Source organism: Nothoprocta perdicaria, unplaced genomic scaffold (genome assembly GCF_003342845.1).
Source record: "Nothoprocta perdicaria isolate Ctin4 unplaced genomic scaffold, notPer1 scaffold_295, whole genome shotgun sequence".
NCBI classification, from domain to species: Eukaryota; Metazoa; Chordata; class Aves; order Tinamiformes; family Tinamidae; genus Nothoprocta; species Nothoprocta perdicaria.
The window spans coordinates 784,377-799,696 of NW_020455527.1; positions in this window are offsets into that span (position 1 = coordinate 784,377).

The following is a 15,320-nucleotide window of genomic DNA, read 5'->3' on the forward strand; positions in this document are numbered from 1 at the left end:
AGCAATATATGGAGAATCTTGCTTTATATTTCATTTTGCTGTACTGGGAAATTAAGGCTCCTTCCTACTTCATACTCATTTACAGTTTCTTTATGTGGTCGGGGATCTTCTGCATTGTATAATCGAAATATTCTTTCTTACAGTGATTGTTAGTCATTAGTGTATTGAATTAACCATTTTAATCCTCATTATTAGCAAATTTCAGATTTTTTTTCCTCTTTTCAGAATAAGAGGGAGACACAAAAGATTTTCACCGCATATTTGATTAGACCAGAATCTCAACATTCACTCAAAGGAAGACAAGAAAGTAAGTCTCTACATTTTTTTTTGCTATACCTTCGTTACTGTAAACATAACTTTATAACTTCAAAGTGTTGAAAAAATATATCAGTTGGTTTTGGATGGGCATGTTTACCTTAGCATTAACAAATAGCAGTAGCAAACAGATTGCATGGGAGGTGTTACTGATCCAGGTAGCTCCGTGAGATGCTTGTTGGGTAGCAGAGCTGGAGGCATCCACCCATCCATGCCCTCCACATGCAGCTGCTTAGCAGAAAGCCGTTTCTGCGCTCCCATACACTCTGGATGCATGCAGTGCTCCTCCATCCCGCTCTTTGGCACCAGATCTGTCCCTTTTGCAAGGAAAAGGGTTCCTGTTATTCCCAGGGCTGCTAAGAGGCTGCCTGTGCTAGCGGTGACCCAGGGCAGGAGCTGCAGGCAGCTCGTGTTGTGCCCCTGTGTATGTGGAGCCCAGCTCACATGCATGCCAAGAGCTTAAGGGTCTCTGGTGAACTTGCTTAGCAGRAGGTATTTAAACTACTAGTAATTTTTTTTTCTTTATAAAACAAACAAAAGTCCTGTTTTCAGACAGATTACCTAGTGAATATTTATCTATAATTAAGCYGAAAGGATTGATAATCTTACAGTAAATGACAAACATCTGACCTTTTTTTCACTGCAAAACTTGCAGCAGGTCTGCTGTAAAGATTTGTTCTCTCATTTATTCTTTTTTTTGATTGTACTTGAACATCCAGCACAGAGGCCTTACATGAGTTACTAAGATTCTACTCTAAAGTAAGTATTATTTTAAAAATAACTTCAAATTAAATATAATCCTTTTAGCTTTGCCACTTTTCAAGAGCCAGTGTATAGCAACTCTACAATTAGCTGCCATTTCTTCTCTATAATACTATAAGAAACCCATAGATCTTCAGTTGCCATTGAAATGCCTCTATAAACTGTTCAACCTTTCACACAAAAGATAATTATGAAAGCGCTAACATTCATTTGACCACAACCAATAAATAATTTATGAAGTGGCTGTTTGAAATTATGCAAATATTATAAATACTTTTTGTTGCCTGTACATCTGAGTAAGTATGATTCAGAAGAAAGTGTGCTATGGATTAATAGATTCAACATTTAGCAGATTTGCATTTTTACAGTGTTCTTTTCTTTGCTGGTTCCTACTATCTTTAGTATCATAGCTCAGAAAACAAGTCTTGACAATACTGTCTCTAAGTGTATTTGAATATCCTGGCATCCCTATTCATCAGTCTCTTTGATGCTTAAAATATTTTTGCCATCTTTCCAGAGCTTTTTATAAAGGGAGAGAGAAGTACTAGTATCAGACTCACCACAAGCCTTTTGGCCCCCCTACCTTCTTTTTTTTTTTTTTTTTTTTTTTTTTTAATATTTGATTTGTGTACTATTTTGTGGTAAAGCTAGTTCTGGCATTGCTGTGAATGTAATGTTAGACTTGGGCAGTTTGGCTAGTGTTGTTCTCATTGCCTAAGTACTATGAGAACAGTGATTAATATATTCAGAAGCCAGGAGAGACCATTATGGTCAACTGGTCTGACCTTTGGCCTGATGCAGGTTGTGGAATTCTACCCAGTAATTTCTGCATCAAGCCTAGTCAAATATGACTAATAAAATGTGGTTGTACTAGCAGTGCAGCTGTATTCTATAGTTGCATCATTGCCTCCTGGAAGTTTTTGAAGACCAAGAAGTACTAGCAAATGTAATTCAGCTTGAGAGCCACCCATTCCATTGTGGCTGATTGATGCAGGCTGAGGGCAGGGTATTTTGGAGAAAAAAAAAAGTATCATTCTGAGAGAGAGAGAGTATTAATGCTACTAGAAACATCAAAAGAGATGTGATATATTATTGATATTTGCATTTATGACACATTTTTTTGTTGGCATGGAGGAAACGGCAATGCAAACGTGAAATCTGGGCTTGGTTTTGTGGAAAAGTGGGATCCTGCCTCAGTGTTAGAGCAGTGTCTGTTGGGCATGTGCTTCCTGTGGTAGCTGGGGCTCCAGGGCTGCTTCTCTTTCTAGCGAGCGCTGCGAAAGCAAGTGCAGGCCCTCTGCTTGCAGTTTGGCAACACTTGGTGAAGCCTCTGCGGAGGATTTTGTTCTGTGGCTTTGGGTCTTGCTGGGAGAGCAGTCCTTATGCGAAAGAAACCTAGTTCTGATCTGATCTTTTCCATCTGAATTGGCTCTGGCAAGACACTGTTTTCAGAACAGCATCAGAATAGAAGACAGAGCATAAGATATAGGTTCATACGATTATAATATAATATTTATTAATATAATTATAATATAATCCTATATAATGCCTATAATAATACACATTACAGCTACAGCTCCTAGTCATTCCCTCGAATCCCTCACTCTAAACTCTCACTCTCATCTCCTGATCATAATYCCAACCCCTCACTCAAATCTCCTAATCAAAATCCCTCACTCTAATCTCTTAATCCTAATCTCAATCCTCCACTCTAATCTCTAAATTCTAATTTCATTCCCTTGCTCTACTCTGCCAATCCCAATCCCTCACTCAAATGTCCTAATCTCATTCCCTCCCTAATCTGAATCCATCACACGAATTCTCACTCTAAAACTAATACCAATCTCCCAATCTAATCTCTTGCTTTATAACATTGGTTAAGGCATTGTTTTAGATCCTGTGATGTGAGGACCACTCTACCACATCTACTTGTTCTCCCAGCATGGTGCCTGGCTACTCATATGGGACCTGGCTGGAAAAAGCAGCCAGTTGTGCTTTGGAAACAGGTCTGTCCTATCACCTGAGGAGTTGTTACAGTCCTGGGCTGTAATCCAGAGATGAGTGGGTGCCCATTTTCTATGGAAACAGCATGCGAGGGCAGAGCCATTGCTGCTTATTTTTCCAKTTTGGGGTGATAGCCGAAGGTGCAAAGCCTGTTGATGGGAATCAGAACCAAGTTCTACACAGTCCGTCTCCAGAAGCCGTACAGTTTCTGTTGTCTCTTTTATCCCTTTAGCTAAGTCTAGTAACAGGTTTCACTGCAGTGCTGCGCTCTGGCAGCCAAACGTGAAGCCCAAACATTCTGTAGTTGGCTTTTTTTCTTCTTCTTCTTCAAACTAAGCCCAAAAAAAAAGCTGTTCTCCATTATCTATCAGTGGTCCTGGTCAACCAAGGAGGTCCCAGATGAGAGGGAACTACAGGCCTGTCAGCCTGACCCCAGTATCAGGGTGTTAGGGTGCAGATTATCTGGAGGGCGATCACACAGCGTGTGTRTGACAACCAGGGCATCAGGCCCAGCCAACGTAGCTTCATGAAAGGCAGCTCCTGCCTCACCTTCTATGGCCAGGTGACCTGCCTAGTGGATGAGAGGGAGACTGTGGACRTTAGTGTTCAGTTAGGCCTTTGGCATTGTCTCCCACTGCATTGTCCTGGAGAAGCTGGCAGCTCATGGCTTACATAGGTGGACTCTTCACTGAGTGAAGAACCGGCTGGATGGGTGGCCCAAGAGAGTGGTGGTGAATGGAGTTAAATCCAGCAGGCGMCCAGTCATGAGCGGCCTCCCCCAGGGGTGTCGGTGCTGGGGCTGGTCCTCTCTAAAGTCTTACTTTGATCTGGCTGAAGGGATTGAGTGCAGYCCCAGCAAGCTCGCAGACAACACCAAGATGGGAGGAAGAGTTGATCTGCTTGAGGATAGGAAGGTTCTGCAGAAGGTCAGGACAGGCTGGGATGGGTGGAGGCCAATAAGGTCCAACAAGGCCACTGCTGGGTCCTGCCCTTTGGTCACAACCACCCCATGCAGCACTGCAGGCTTGGGGCAGGGTGGCTGGGGAGCTGTGTGGCAGAAAAGGATGTGAGGRTGCTGGTTCAGAGCCGGCTGAGCACGAGCCAGCTCTGTGCCCAGGTGGCCAAGAGGCCAATGGCCTCCTGGCTCCTGTCAGGAACAGCKTAGCCAGCAGGAYCCGGGAMGTGATCGTCCCCCTATACYTGGCACTGGTGAGGTCGCACCTCAAATAGTGTGTTCAGTTTGGRATATTCTTGTTCTCGTTCTTCTGAAGTATCTGTAATTTTCCCGATCAAAATGACCTTCCAATTCCAAGCAAATGCTTAGAAATACAAAGAATACAGCATACATTCCTCATCCCATATAGTATACTTGCTGCCAAACCCCAAATCACAGGAAACATATGTCTTTTCATCTTCTGTTACAGCAATGAAAAGTGAAGCTCAAGAGTCACTAAGGCTCCATAAACTATTTAAGTGAACCTGTGCTCAACTTCATGTGACTGTAGGTCTATTGGTTGTCTTTTGACAAATCCGTAAGAAATTTCATGCTTCCCTTTTGTCRAGTTAGTGTTCCCAGCTCAGCTGGGTCCAGGATTGAGGATGGAAATAGGTACAGATGGAAAATAGGCTGCCACTGTGGAAATCGTTTGCATGAGGTCCAGGAAACTCAAGTTTGTAAGCTCTATCTTAGCCAGTTGCTTCCCAAGAAACAACTGGGTGGCGGGAATGGAGTATCTCTGCCTTTCACCAACTTTCCTGATGTGCTTCCAAGCCAGTGAAGGGAAGATGCAGTGATATTTTATGAAGAAACTAGTTCARCAAAGAGAACAAGTGCTACATGATCCTATACTGCTAACGTCTAGAGAGTCGTGGAGCTTCCCATACACAGAAGGTTTGATCTTTAGCTCGGCAAAGGTCACCCCTCTTCGTGGAGCAATGCTCTGAGGACAGAGGCGGGCCCAATGAGTATAAATAGTCTTCCACACACATTGGGCAACTATTTGGAGAACAAAAATAGTCTGTGCCTGCGCGCGAGCCTGTGGGGGYGGGTGAGGGTAGTACAAGTGCCGATTCAAAGCCAGAGCCTGCCTGACCTAGATGGGCTTCCTGACCTTTTTCCATCCCCAAAGTCTCGGCGTTCCTCACTGGCCTGGAAGTCGGCTGGCTCTAATTAGGGGTAGTTGCTGCTTTCCCTGGCTCCCTCGTTGTGCACGTTAGTTGTGTTTGGCATGGAGCAGTGGTGTTTGAAGAGTGCTCAGCCCCTCTGGCACTTGGGTAAGCCAATCAGTGGAAAAAATGACAATACTGTCTGGCATAGAATACAGGTGTTAAAATACCTTTATTAAAATAGAGGAAATAACACCTATTAGGAAGTGACCCTGAACTAACACATTTTATGATGGGTGGGAGGAGGCATTTTCCTTTCAGCATACTGTAAATGCTCTTGTTTCTTTCATGGTATTTAACAGCAGGAATGGGCACAATCTATTTTTATTGCACATGGTTTTGTTGTACACTCATGGAGCGCTGAGCAATGACTTAGCAGGTTTCTTTCTCTCTTTTTTTTTTTTTTTTTTTGGTGAAAATTAAGCCAAATCATAAAGAAGCAAAACTTTAAAAACTCCACTGGCGATTTTCCAGCAACAGTGTGTGAGGTTGTTCCTGTGAAGTTATAAAGACGAAGGAGGAGAAAATCATCTGTCAGGCAAATCTGAACTTGACAACCTTCCTGAGAGTGTCTCTGCTTCCTTCTGGGAAATGCCGTGCTTTCCTCTCCAGCAGGCAGGAAGGGGCTGAGGAGGAAGGAGGGACACRTCGCTGTTCCCGGCTCCTCCGCGTGCCCTCGCTGCAGGCTGTCTGGCCGGTGCCCGCCGAGCCGTGCGGGCACTTGTACGTACCGAGCACCCACAGCCATGCGGAACCGCTTCAAAAGTGCCGCCGCGGCCCGCTCCTCCATCTCCAAATGAGAAGCACACTGGCTGATTCTAGATGTGTGTTTCTGCTTTGGGCTTAAACAAGAGAGCATTATTTCAAAATGATCCCAAAAATATGTTCCTAATATACAGAGATGAAAGAGTATTTCACATACAAGAGGAAACATTAAAATGTCCATCCATTTTGCTTCACGTTGTTAAACATTCAGGCTCAGATTCAGGAAAGCATTTCAGCACGTACCTAAGCTCTCGTGCCTGAATTGGATAAATTAGACTCTCCAAGAACAGGAGACTCTCCAAGAACAGGAGATGCAGATACCAATTTGTGTGTGTGTGTTTTTGTGTATTATTCAGTGCGAGAATGGAATGTGGATATCAGTTTTATTTACAAGACCAGGAGAAGACGTAAATAGCAAATGAGGTATTTTTGCAATACATTTTTAATCAGCAAAGGCAAGTCTAATTTTTGACCGCATGTGAGATACCAATGGAAAATAAGACCATTCTGTTGTGTCTGCAACACAGTGAGGCTACTTTGTGGAAGGAGGAGAAGCAGTCCTTGCTGCAAACCTGATCAGCAGGAAATGTTTATGAATACAGTAATGTTGAGGGAATAAAAAAGCAGCCCTTGTGCCCACATCTTTGGGATTGGTTTCTCTGTTGACCATGCCTAGGGAGTGAGATTTAGCAGAAATTCCTCCCTCACAGTTGGCACTTCTGCAAGGGTCAGCTGCTATCTAGCATAGGTTCAGTATGATGGCAGGGGACCTAAAGGACATAAATATCTGGGAGGCAAGAGGAGCATTTATGTGATTAGGAGATGGGGATTTGGAACAACTCTGAGGTATCTGGCAAGCCAAGAAAGGGAGAAACGTGCTGTGAGATCCGTGGCTGGCTGAGGAGGCACCCTGGGAGGGACGGGAGGCAGAGCCGTGGCAGCCTGTGACAGGGGGTGAACAAGGAGCTTAGCGCCTGTGTCAGCAGCAAAGCTGTTAGCACTGCTGTGATCAGCTGGGCCCAGGGAATCAGGCAGGCATGACCATGGTTGAGGAGAGCAGCATTCAAGAAAAAGGCTCAAGAGGTAATGGCTAAAGGAGGTTTGCACAGAGTATATTCACTCTTTTTTTTTTATGTAAATGCAAAACCTTAATGATAAGTCTCCTTTTTCATTTTTTTCCTGTCACGTTAGCACTTCATGCTACACTTTTGTTGGCACAAGCAGTTGCTTTGAAGGGGGKTTGTTTTCTCTTCGGCAGAAATCGCACTTCCCTTCCGAAGCACTAGAAAGGACTAACTGCTAGGAGCAATGGTGAGCTTACAGTGTAGGCCTGAGATGTCCTAGTGAGCCATGTGGGGCTGGATGTCCTAGGAAGCCTCTCTGTGTCTGAAGTCTATAGGTCTGTGCAGTCTGGGTTTCCAAAGTTCTGGGGGTGAGTTTGGGAAATGAGAGGGAGTGGTAGGAAAAATGTCTCATCTTGAAGTTTAGAAATACGTTTTCTTCTACCAGCTTCTGAGTGCCCCCCTCCTGCCAGTCCTTGGTGCTCTTTATGCTTTATCACCTTTATGCTTACTGTTGCTTGGAGAAAGTGTCTCTGGGAATGTCACAGACAAAAGATGATACCTGGTCAAAGCTTAGATACTTAGATACTTGTTTATCCTATCTTACTTCTTCCTTAAGCTGTATTTTGCTCTCCAACTTCTCTCCTTTTATTCAACGTGGTGGAGACTGATAGGAAAAGCTCATTTGGTAGCTGTACCTGCAGTGTCATATGCATTATTCTCTGACTCTGGTGTAATTGTTCTTTAGTCTTTCTCACTGCTGGCATCATACAGAGTCACACCTCTGATCCTGCTTAAATAGGATGTTTTAATTTTCTTTTTGCATTGGAAGAAAAAAAAATTGCTTTCTCCATTTAGGGACCAACAGTCTAAGCAGAGCTCAGCCCCTCCCATGGTGCTGAATGCTGTGGCACAGACAAAATGCCTTGACACATCCATCACCTGCTGCACTCCCTGTTATTTAGTTCTTTTTTTTTTTTTTTTTTTTTTTTTTTTGACTCTTATTCATCTTCTGACGGTGATTGCTTAATAAATACTAAAGAGAAACTGAAGAAGGGAATGAATTGTTCAGTTCTGTTACTGTTGGCTTGCCTAAGCTGGCAGCTCCCTGCATATTGCAATGGATGCTCTGCTTCAGAATGTAAAATATAACAGCTTTATACCAACCAAGATTTCCAGTCTTTCCACAGCTAGTTTTGCTGTACAAGAAGAAAAAGCATCTCCAATATAAAAGATTGCTGTGTCACAAATAAAAACATTTCCAAAGGCCACTAATGTCTATTTTTACTGCTAGAGCTTTTATAACATTCCCCAACACATCAGCTTTAATTATGTGGCCCAAACTATCCTTTCTTGAGCGAAGAACGGTGAGACAAAATTCCTGCAAAGATTCTTCAAGGAAATTCTTAAAAATTATGGAGCTGGCATATGGCAGTTCCCTGGAAAATGAAAAAAGCAAGAACTATCAGCCCTGAAGTCATCTCAGTTCAGGACAAGACARGGTGGCATCACAAGCATGAACTGCTTGTACTGGATGGCTTTGAAAATTCCACCTTGATATCCAACATGCATGAAAAATAAGAAACTGCCCTGCTCCCTTATTTAGTCAGAAGGACACAAAATTTATTTCTATATTTCGAAACACATTTCTGCCTGACAGAGACTAATTTACACACTCATTTCTTTAGTGCAGAGAAAACCAATGAAGATATGATACAATGCAAAGCTTAAGTTATGATATGATAAAGAAAAAGGTGACTTTTTGGAAGCTGAATTTCCCTAGGTTCCAGTAAACTAAAATAGTCTCCTGAAAAATGGACTAGCATATTTTGGCTGTGAGTAGCAAAAAAATACCACAAACAAAATATTTGTATAGCTTATAAAACACTCAAGTTGAATATTAAAAGCATCTGTTTTCAAGGAATATATTGTAATTAAAAGTACTTGAAGTGAATCAAAAGTTTGGATTCCCCAAACATTAAGCCTGTCATAAACAAGTCAATTGATTGGTTCAATATACAAAGTAATGGATGGACTGCTACATTACAAGAAAATCATTCTCTCCCAGGGCTGCGTGCCTCACGGAAACCACATCAGTAAAGCACAAATGCTTCAGCGGGCTGCCCTGCGCTCCGAAATGGCATTAAGCTAGATTACTACTGTTGCATGATATGGAGGATTATTCTGCCTCTTCCTATGTGGATTCGTGCATGAGCACGCATGGGCTGTGAGCTTTCTGCATTTTGAGGAGCGAAGCCAGTGTAGAATAAAGATCAACCTCATACAGGCAAGGGAGGATCCCAACCTCTAGAAAGTCATTCTGTAGTCGGGAGAGAGGTGTTGGAGGGGCAGCTGGTTGGAGGAGGACCACTGCAGTATCCCAAGGGTAGCAGAATGGGACTTCGTGTTGTACCCTGAGCCCCTGCAGCACTCTGGAGATGTTGCAGACATCAGTGCAACCTGCTACATGGAGGTCCTGGTCCAGTGCTGAGAGCACGGGCCTTTGTCAGCTCCTAAAGGTGAGGAGGAGGTGGGGAGCACCAATGGCAACGCTAAGTGGTTCATCATTACAGCCCCTGTTACCTGCAGGGTTCTCTTCTTCGGCCTACACCCAATATCCATCACACAGTTCTCCCTGGCACGTTTTGCAGAAGAAACTACAGCTTTTCTCCTCACTCATTAAAAGTGACTATACTCTTATTCTGCATAGTTCCCTTTGCATCTGGTTGAAGAGGGAATCATGTTCTTCTGGGAGATTTCCAGCATTCTGAAGGAACACCAGTTATGGAAGCAATTTGATTTTCCAAAAGATTTTAGAATAATCCTTGAAAGGATAAAGCCTAAACAGCATGCACAAAAATGCCTACCTAGCTTCATGCATGCTCCCTTTGCTTATATGCAGATTCAGTGGATAAACATGCATGTTGTCATCTGGACACGTCTCAGCCTTCCTTCCTCCACAGGCTGTTCCCATTTGAAGCTTTTCTCCTGCTTCCGAAGCTTTAAGACCTCTTTGCAAGCGTGCACGGATACTTGAAGGGCATAAAGGAGAGTGATTGCAAAGTACATCAGACTAAGTTGGCAGGCCTGCCAGAATACCAACCTCACCTGAATCCAAGGGGCTTTTCAGTCCTGGCAGAAACGTTCGCTCGGTAGTTTATAATCATACCCTTATTCAGACAGGCTCCCTCGCAAAACTATTGAAAACCTCAATTCATTTCCAAGGGATCTGCCCTCCATTTGCTCATCACAGCAATCGGAGCATTCACACAGCAAGAACACAGCACTGCTTATTGTATACAAACTGTGAAATGTAATGGGAAAGGGCTCGCTTCTACAATTGCCATATCCGTGGAGCTAGTGCTGAGGGCAGCCATTTTAGCAAAGCAGGGGAAAGCAGCCATTTTGCGGAGGACTCTTATGTGTCTGTGCCGTGTCAGTCTGAACAGACACATTGAGAAAGATTTCAATTTTGCTTTAATTTGGCATTAAATTAACAACATTGTATTACAGGATTCCGACAGCTAGTAGTTAGTGCAGATAAACTCCTTCCTTTTCAATAGATCTGGAGAGAGTCACCAGCCGTCAGTGAACATGGAGAGTAGCTAATTCTAAAAGCTGTTTAAAATGTTAAACTTGCGTTAAACTTGAAGAGAATCTGGTTCACACTGAACTCATACTGCCACTATCACAGTTTCTATACCACACTTCTAAATGGCTGTTACCAGCTGTGAGATTATAATGAGGCCRTAGTGATTATAGACCCTGATCCAACTTCTCATTGAACTTAGTGGCAGTCTTCYTGTTGACTTCAAAGGCAGTTGGACCAAGCCCTAAGTTACTGCTTCAAAATGTCAAGTCCTGTGAAAATTCTATTGTACAAACCAATGATAAATGCAAATGCAGATAATGCACCAAAGAAATATTAAAGTTGAAGACTTAAACCCCCCAAAAGCAAGAGAATTGTAAATTAATCCTATCATAGCAAATTATCCCAGCCCTCCTGGGTGGCACTTGAACGCTATACTGCAGTCACTTGGCTTTTTTCTTTACTGGAATTTTAATTGTACTTCTTTTTTTCTATTTTCCCTGATATTAAACAATATATTAATTGGCTGCTGAGGAGAGGTTTTGATCAAGCTGGCTTTGGAACATACCGACTTGTAATGACAGCAGCCCTCCGCAGGCCCAACAAGAGCAGCCTGAAATCCTAATGACAACCTTGAGCTCTCCCTCCTGAGCTTTTTGGATGGCTTTAGCTTGACTGCCAAAGAGAGCAAAGCTTTTATCATGACATACTATTCCCTGCAGGAGTAATGGAGAAAAAATCATTCTTGAAACTGAAGTGCTATTGATGAGCAAGTATTTACTCCAGAAATTACTTTGAGGAATAGAAGACTACTGAGAATGTACTGCGGCAATTAAGTAAATGCTGCTTCAGAGTCAGCAGCTGTTCTGTAGCAAAATTGCATCTTGCTGCCCAGGACATGGAACTAGGTTTGTGGAGAAAGCCCATGGCTTAATATGRCTTAACTCTCTGGACTGTCCTGAGGATGATGGCACAAGGCTCAAGTAGCTACAGGAGTCCAGCGTGACCTCAGGGAGTTACATAGCTGCCCTTGCAGGCAAGTAAGCAAATCCTATCATCTATRGGCACCAACACACCACCCACATAAATTTTCCAGTTCTCCATCCATAAAATGGTAGAATGCTCTCTCTTTCTCAAGAGGCTTGCAAGAGTGAACTACTTTGAATCTGGGAAGTAACTTGATAATACATTAATAGAGCCACATTAGTAACTAAGAGAGATTTGAAACTTCTCCCTGGAGGTTCTGGAGAAGACAGCACAGCATTTCAGTCTGTCTTAATGCACTAGAGGAAGGGAAAAGGTCTTGTCCTAATGTTCATTCTTCATAAAAAAATCTGTTCTTGTGGTATATATCAGCACCGTATGTGCCATTGATAAATAATTTCCCTTGGCAGTGAACCAAAATGCTCAAAACTTCTCAGGTCTCTCCATATGATGCAAGTATTTCAACACGCTAGAAAGACATGCTGCTAGAAGGGCATGCATGACAGTACATATTAGCAATTCATCTGCAAATTATTTGATTTCATCTGAATCCTGTTCTGATTAACCAAGGAGAAAAAGCCTTGCAATAGAGCATTGCTTGAGACTGGGCAAAGAATTGTTAGATAAAATCCTCTTATGCCTTTTCTTTTTATTCCTTACTAGCTCATTTAAAGAATTATTAGCATGTACCCTGGTATATTATCTTCTTCTGACTTTTTTTTTTTTTTAACAATGTGCTAAACAGTGTTACAGATAAATCAAAGGCTAACAGATTTCTGTGTCTTAACGATAACAAGTTACACTTGTCATCTCGACTATTTTCTGAAATCTAGATCAATTGACATCAGCTTTTTGTAAGTACAAAAGGCACTCTCTTCTCCTCTTATTATTTATTTGTATTACAGTAGCCATCAAGCCCCAGTCAAAATCAAGACCCACCATATCATACAGAGAGCACCATATCAAATACTCCCCTTTTCTAGAAGATTGCATTATGACAGCCAGGAGAAGTGAAGTAAAATAATCCCTATTTTAAAAATGATACGATAAAGTATACCTTAAAGATCCTTAATGATATTTACTTACTTCATTCTCTTTGAATAAGAAAGTGCTACCTAATGCTGGGGTCCACAGGCTTTAATCTGTGGGTCACCAGTTGTGAATGCCGTGGCCATGTCACTACATGGCACAGACAATCCGGAGTTGTTGCTGGATCCTACTTGGAAGTGTTTCGGTATATGATGATTAATATGTATAGTGCAGTGTGGTCATTTCTGTTTTAGCAGAATCCTTTGCTCTGTTCTGAACAGTGACGCACTCTGTGGAAAGCTCTTTCTGTTCTGTCTGACAAGCAGCTGGATTGTGGTGTTTTTCAAGGGCTTTGAAAAGCAAGGCCTGTGTTTCCAAGAAAGTCCACAGCCAGACTGGGTGTGAATCCAGATCATCAGCACTAGTGGCGGTATATATATTTTCCTCACAAATCTTGCCTTTTTAACTGACTTAAGGCAAATTCTCTATGAAAGATGGAATTCTGCCCTTTGTGGGTAACTCAGAGCTGTCACTCAAACATTCAGAAACCTGTACGCCTCCTTCATGTTAGAGGTATGTTGTTCCTGCTTTTGCTTAGGAATTCCAGTTGCTGCTGGGCATTTGTGTAGTTCAGCTGTTGCAGAGCGAGGGTGAAAGAGAGAAAAGCATGCAGGAGCCAAGGTTTAGGGGCATGGAGCAAGAGAACCAGGGGCATAAGGTTATGGAATAACAGTGTGAGCCACGTGGCAGCTATAAAGCACACAAAGTACCTTTCTGCTCAGGAAAGCCACTGCAACGTGAGAACAGATGTAGCTCATACATATCCTTCTGAACGGGCAGTCAACTGCTATTGCTAGAGGGCAAGTGTTTYGTGAGGAGTTAGCAGTTACATTTGTTCATCAGAATTTTTGATTTCATATTAACATTCCCTTTGATTAATTACTGTTCACTGAAACTAGATGCGATTGGATGGGCAGCAACAAGTCCCCCAAATCTCACATATGAAACTCACATGATAAATTTTCTTCCAAGTCCATCTGACAGGCGCTTCAAATCTAATGAGACCTCTCTGAAATTTCATTGGCAGCTACTTAGACTCAGAAGGCAAGGGAAAAGAAGTGRTGAAAGCAGGCTAATGTGGAAACTTGATAGAGACGTTTCAGAACCTCGGAGGGGTATCACTCTCCATCCCTAACATTTCCCACAGTGGAGATGAAAGGGGCTCCCGCCGAAGTCTGTCAGGCACAATAAGGTGGTGTGGTRTACATCATAATTCTGCCTGCAAAAGCTGGGCCACGCAGGAGGTCTGCGACCAAACAGATGCAAATGCGTGTAGAAAAGGAACAAGCAACAGGAGTGAAATGGGTCCGAAGTCCATTCCTTGCAGACTGCCCTTAGAAACTGGAATGAGGACATGAATCTTAAAGCAATCCACAAAATTGCTCTGTCACAGGGAAGGAGAAGCTAAAGCGTGTCCTAGCGCTCCTGTAGCCTCCCGAGCGCTGCCACCTTTCCATGGAAATGTCTTGGGGTGCGTGCCAGGACATCCTCATGTTCACACCCTGCAGGTTTTCACAYGATGTGCTGAAGTGAGCAGGGCACTCCTTCCTCACACTCAAGAAAGCCAGTGATTGTCTCCTCTCTGTTGTGTTTTGCTGTGCACAACATACACAACAAAATTGTCCAAGTGGATGACAACATTTTCACGTTGTCAATATAATAGGCACAGTATGAACAGGCTGGGCCTTTATTGTGTAACTGCTTCCGAGCTGTTAACGTGCTTGAAATTTTCCCTTTAACATTAACAGGAAACTTTGCTTGGAAAAAAAAAAAAAAAAAGGCTTATACTAGAGAATAAGGCAAGACAAAGAAATATATTTAAAATGAAGGTAAATTACYTAGGCCTTGTAGGCCAACAGTCTTGGAGATTTTTCATCTCCTATCTTTGTCACAAGCGTTCTGGACACCTCAGGGAAGTCTTTATTGTTTGTATGATTATATCCCTTCCAGTAAAATGGCAATGACAATAATCTCRTCTTCTTTTGTCTTGACTGTTTCAGACCGATGCTTCTTATCTCATACTAAGGACTTTGTGTGTCTAGTAGGATTTTGATGGTCATTGACATTTAAATGAACTTCTGTAGCTTTATCATCTTCTAGCCCTTAGTGTAGATCCTTATTCAATGTGAACTTTAGCTTATGCATGAACTCCTGTTGCTCTTACGGTGCTTCCTAAGTGTACTGAATATCTTTTTTTTTTAAGATTCTGTGAATCCAGCAGTTCACTTTTTGCAGGTTGTAAAATGGCCAAAGCAATCCTGGCTAAAGCACCAGCATAAACTGCACTGGTTTTGCATTTCCTTGAACTTTTTGGTTTGTTTTTTTAAGATAAATATGATTTAGATAAATTTATCATATAAATATGATTACTTACTGTTCAGTGTACTGCTTTTCTCTGAAAACACGGGTACTTTAGAGCCTATCAGGGAAGGAACTAATAGGAGATGGCACCGTTAGTTAATTTGTGGAACCATAACAATGAAAGACTCTTTATTGGCAACAAAAATCTAGTTAGGAAAAAAARAAGTTTCTTTTCTGAAGAGAGGATTCTTAATTGCAGATACTTGCAGCTTTTTAAACTGTAC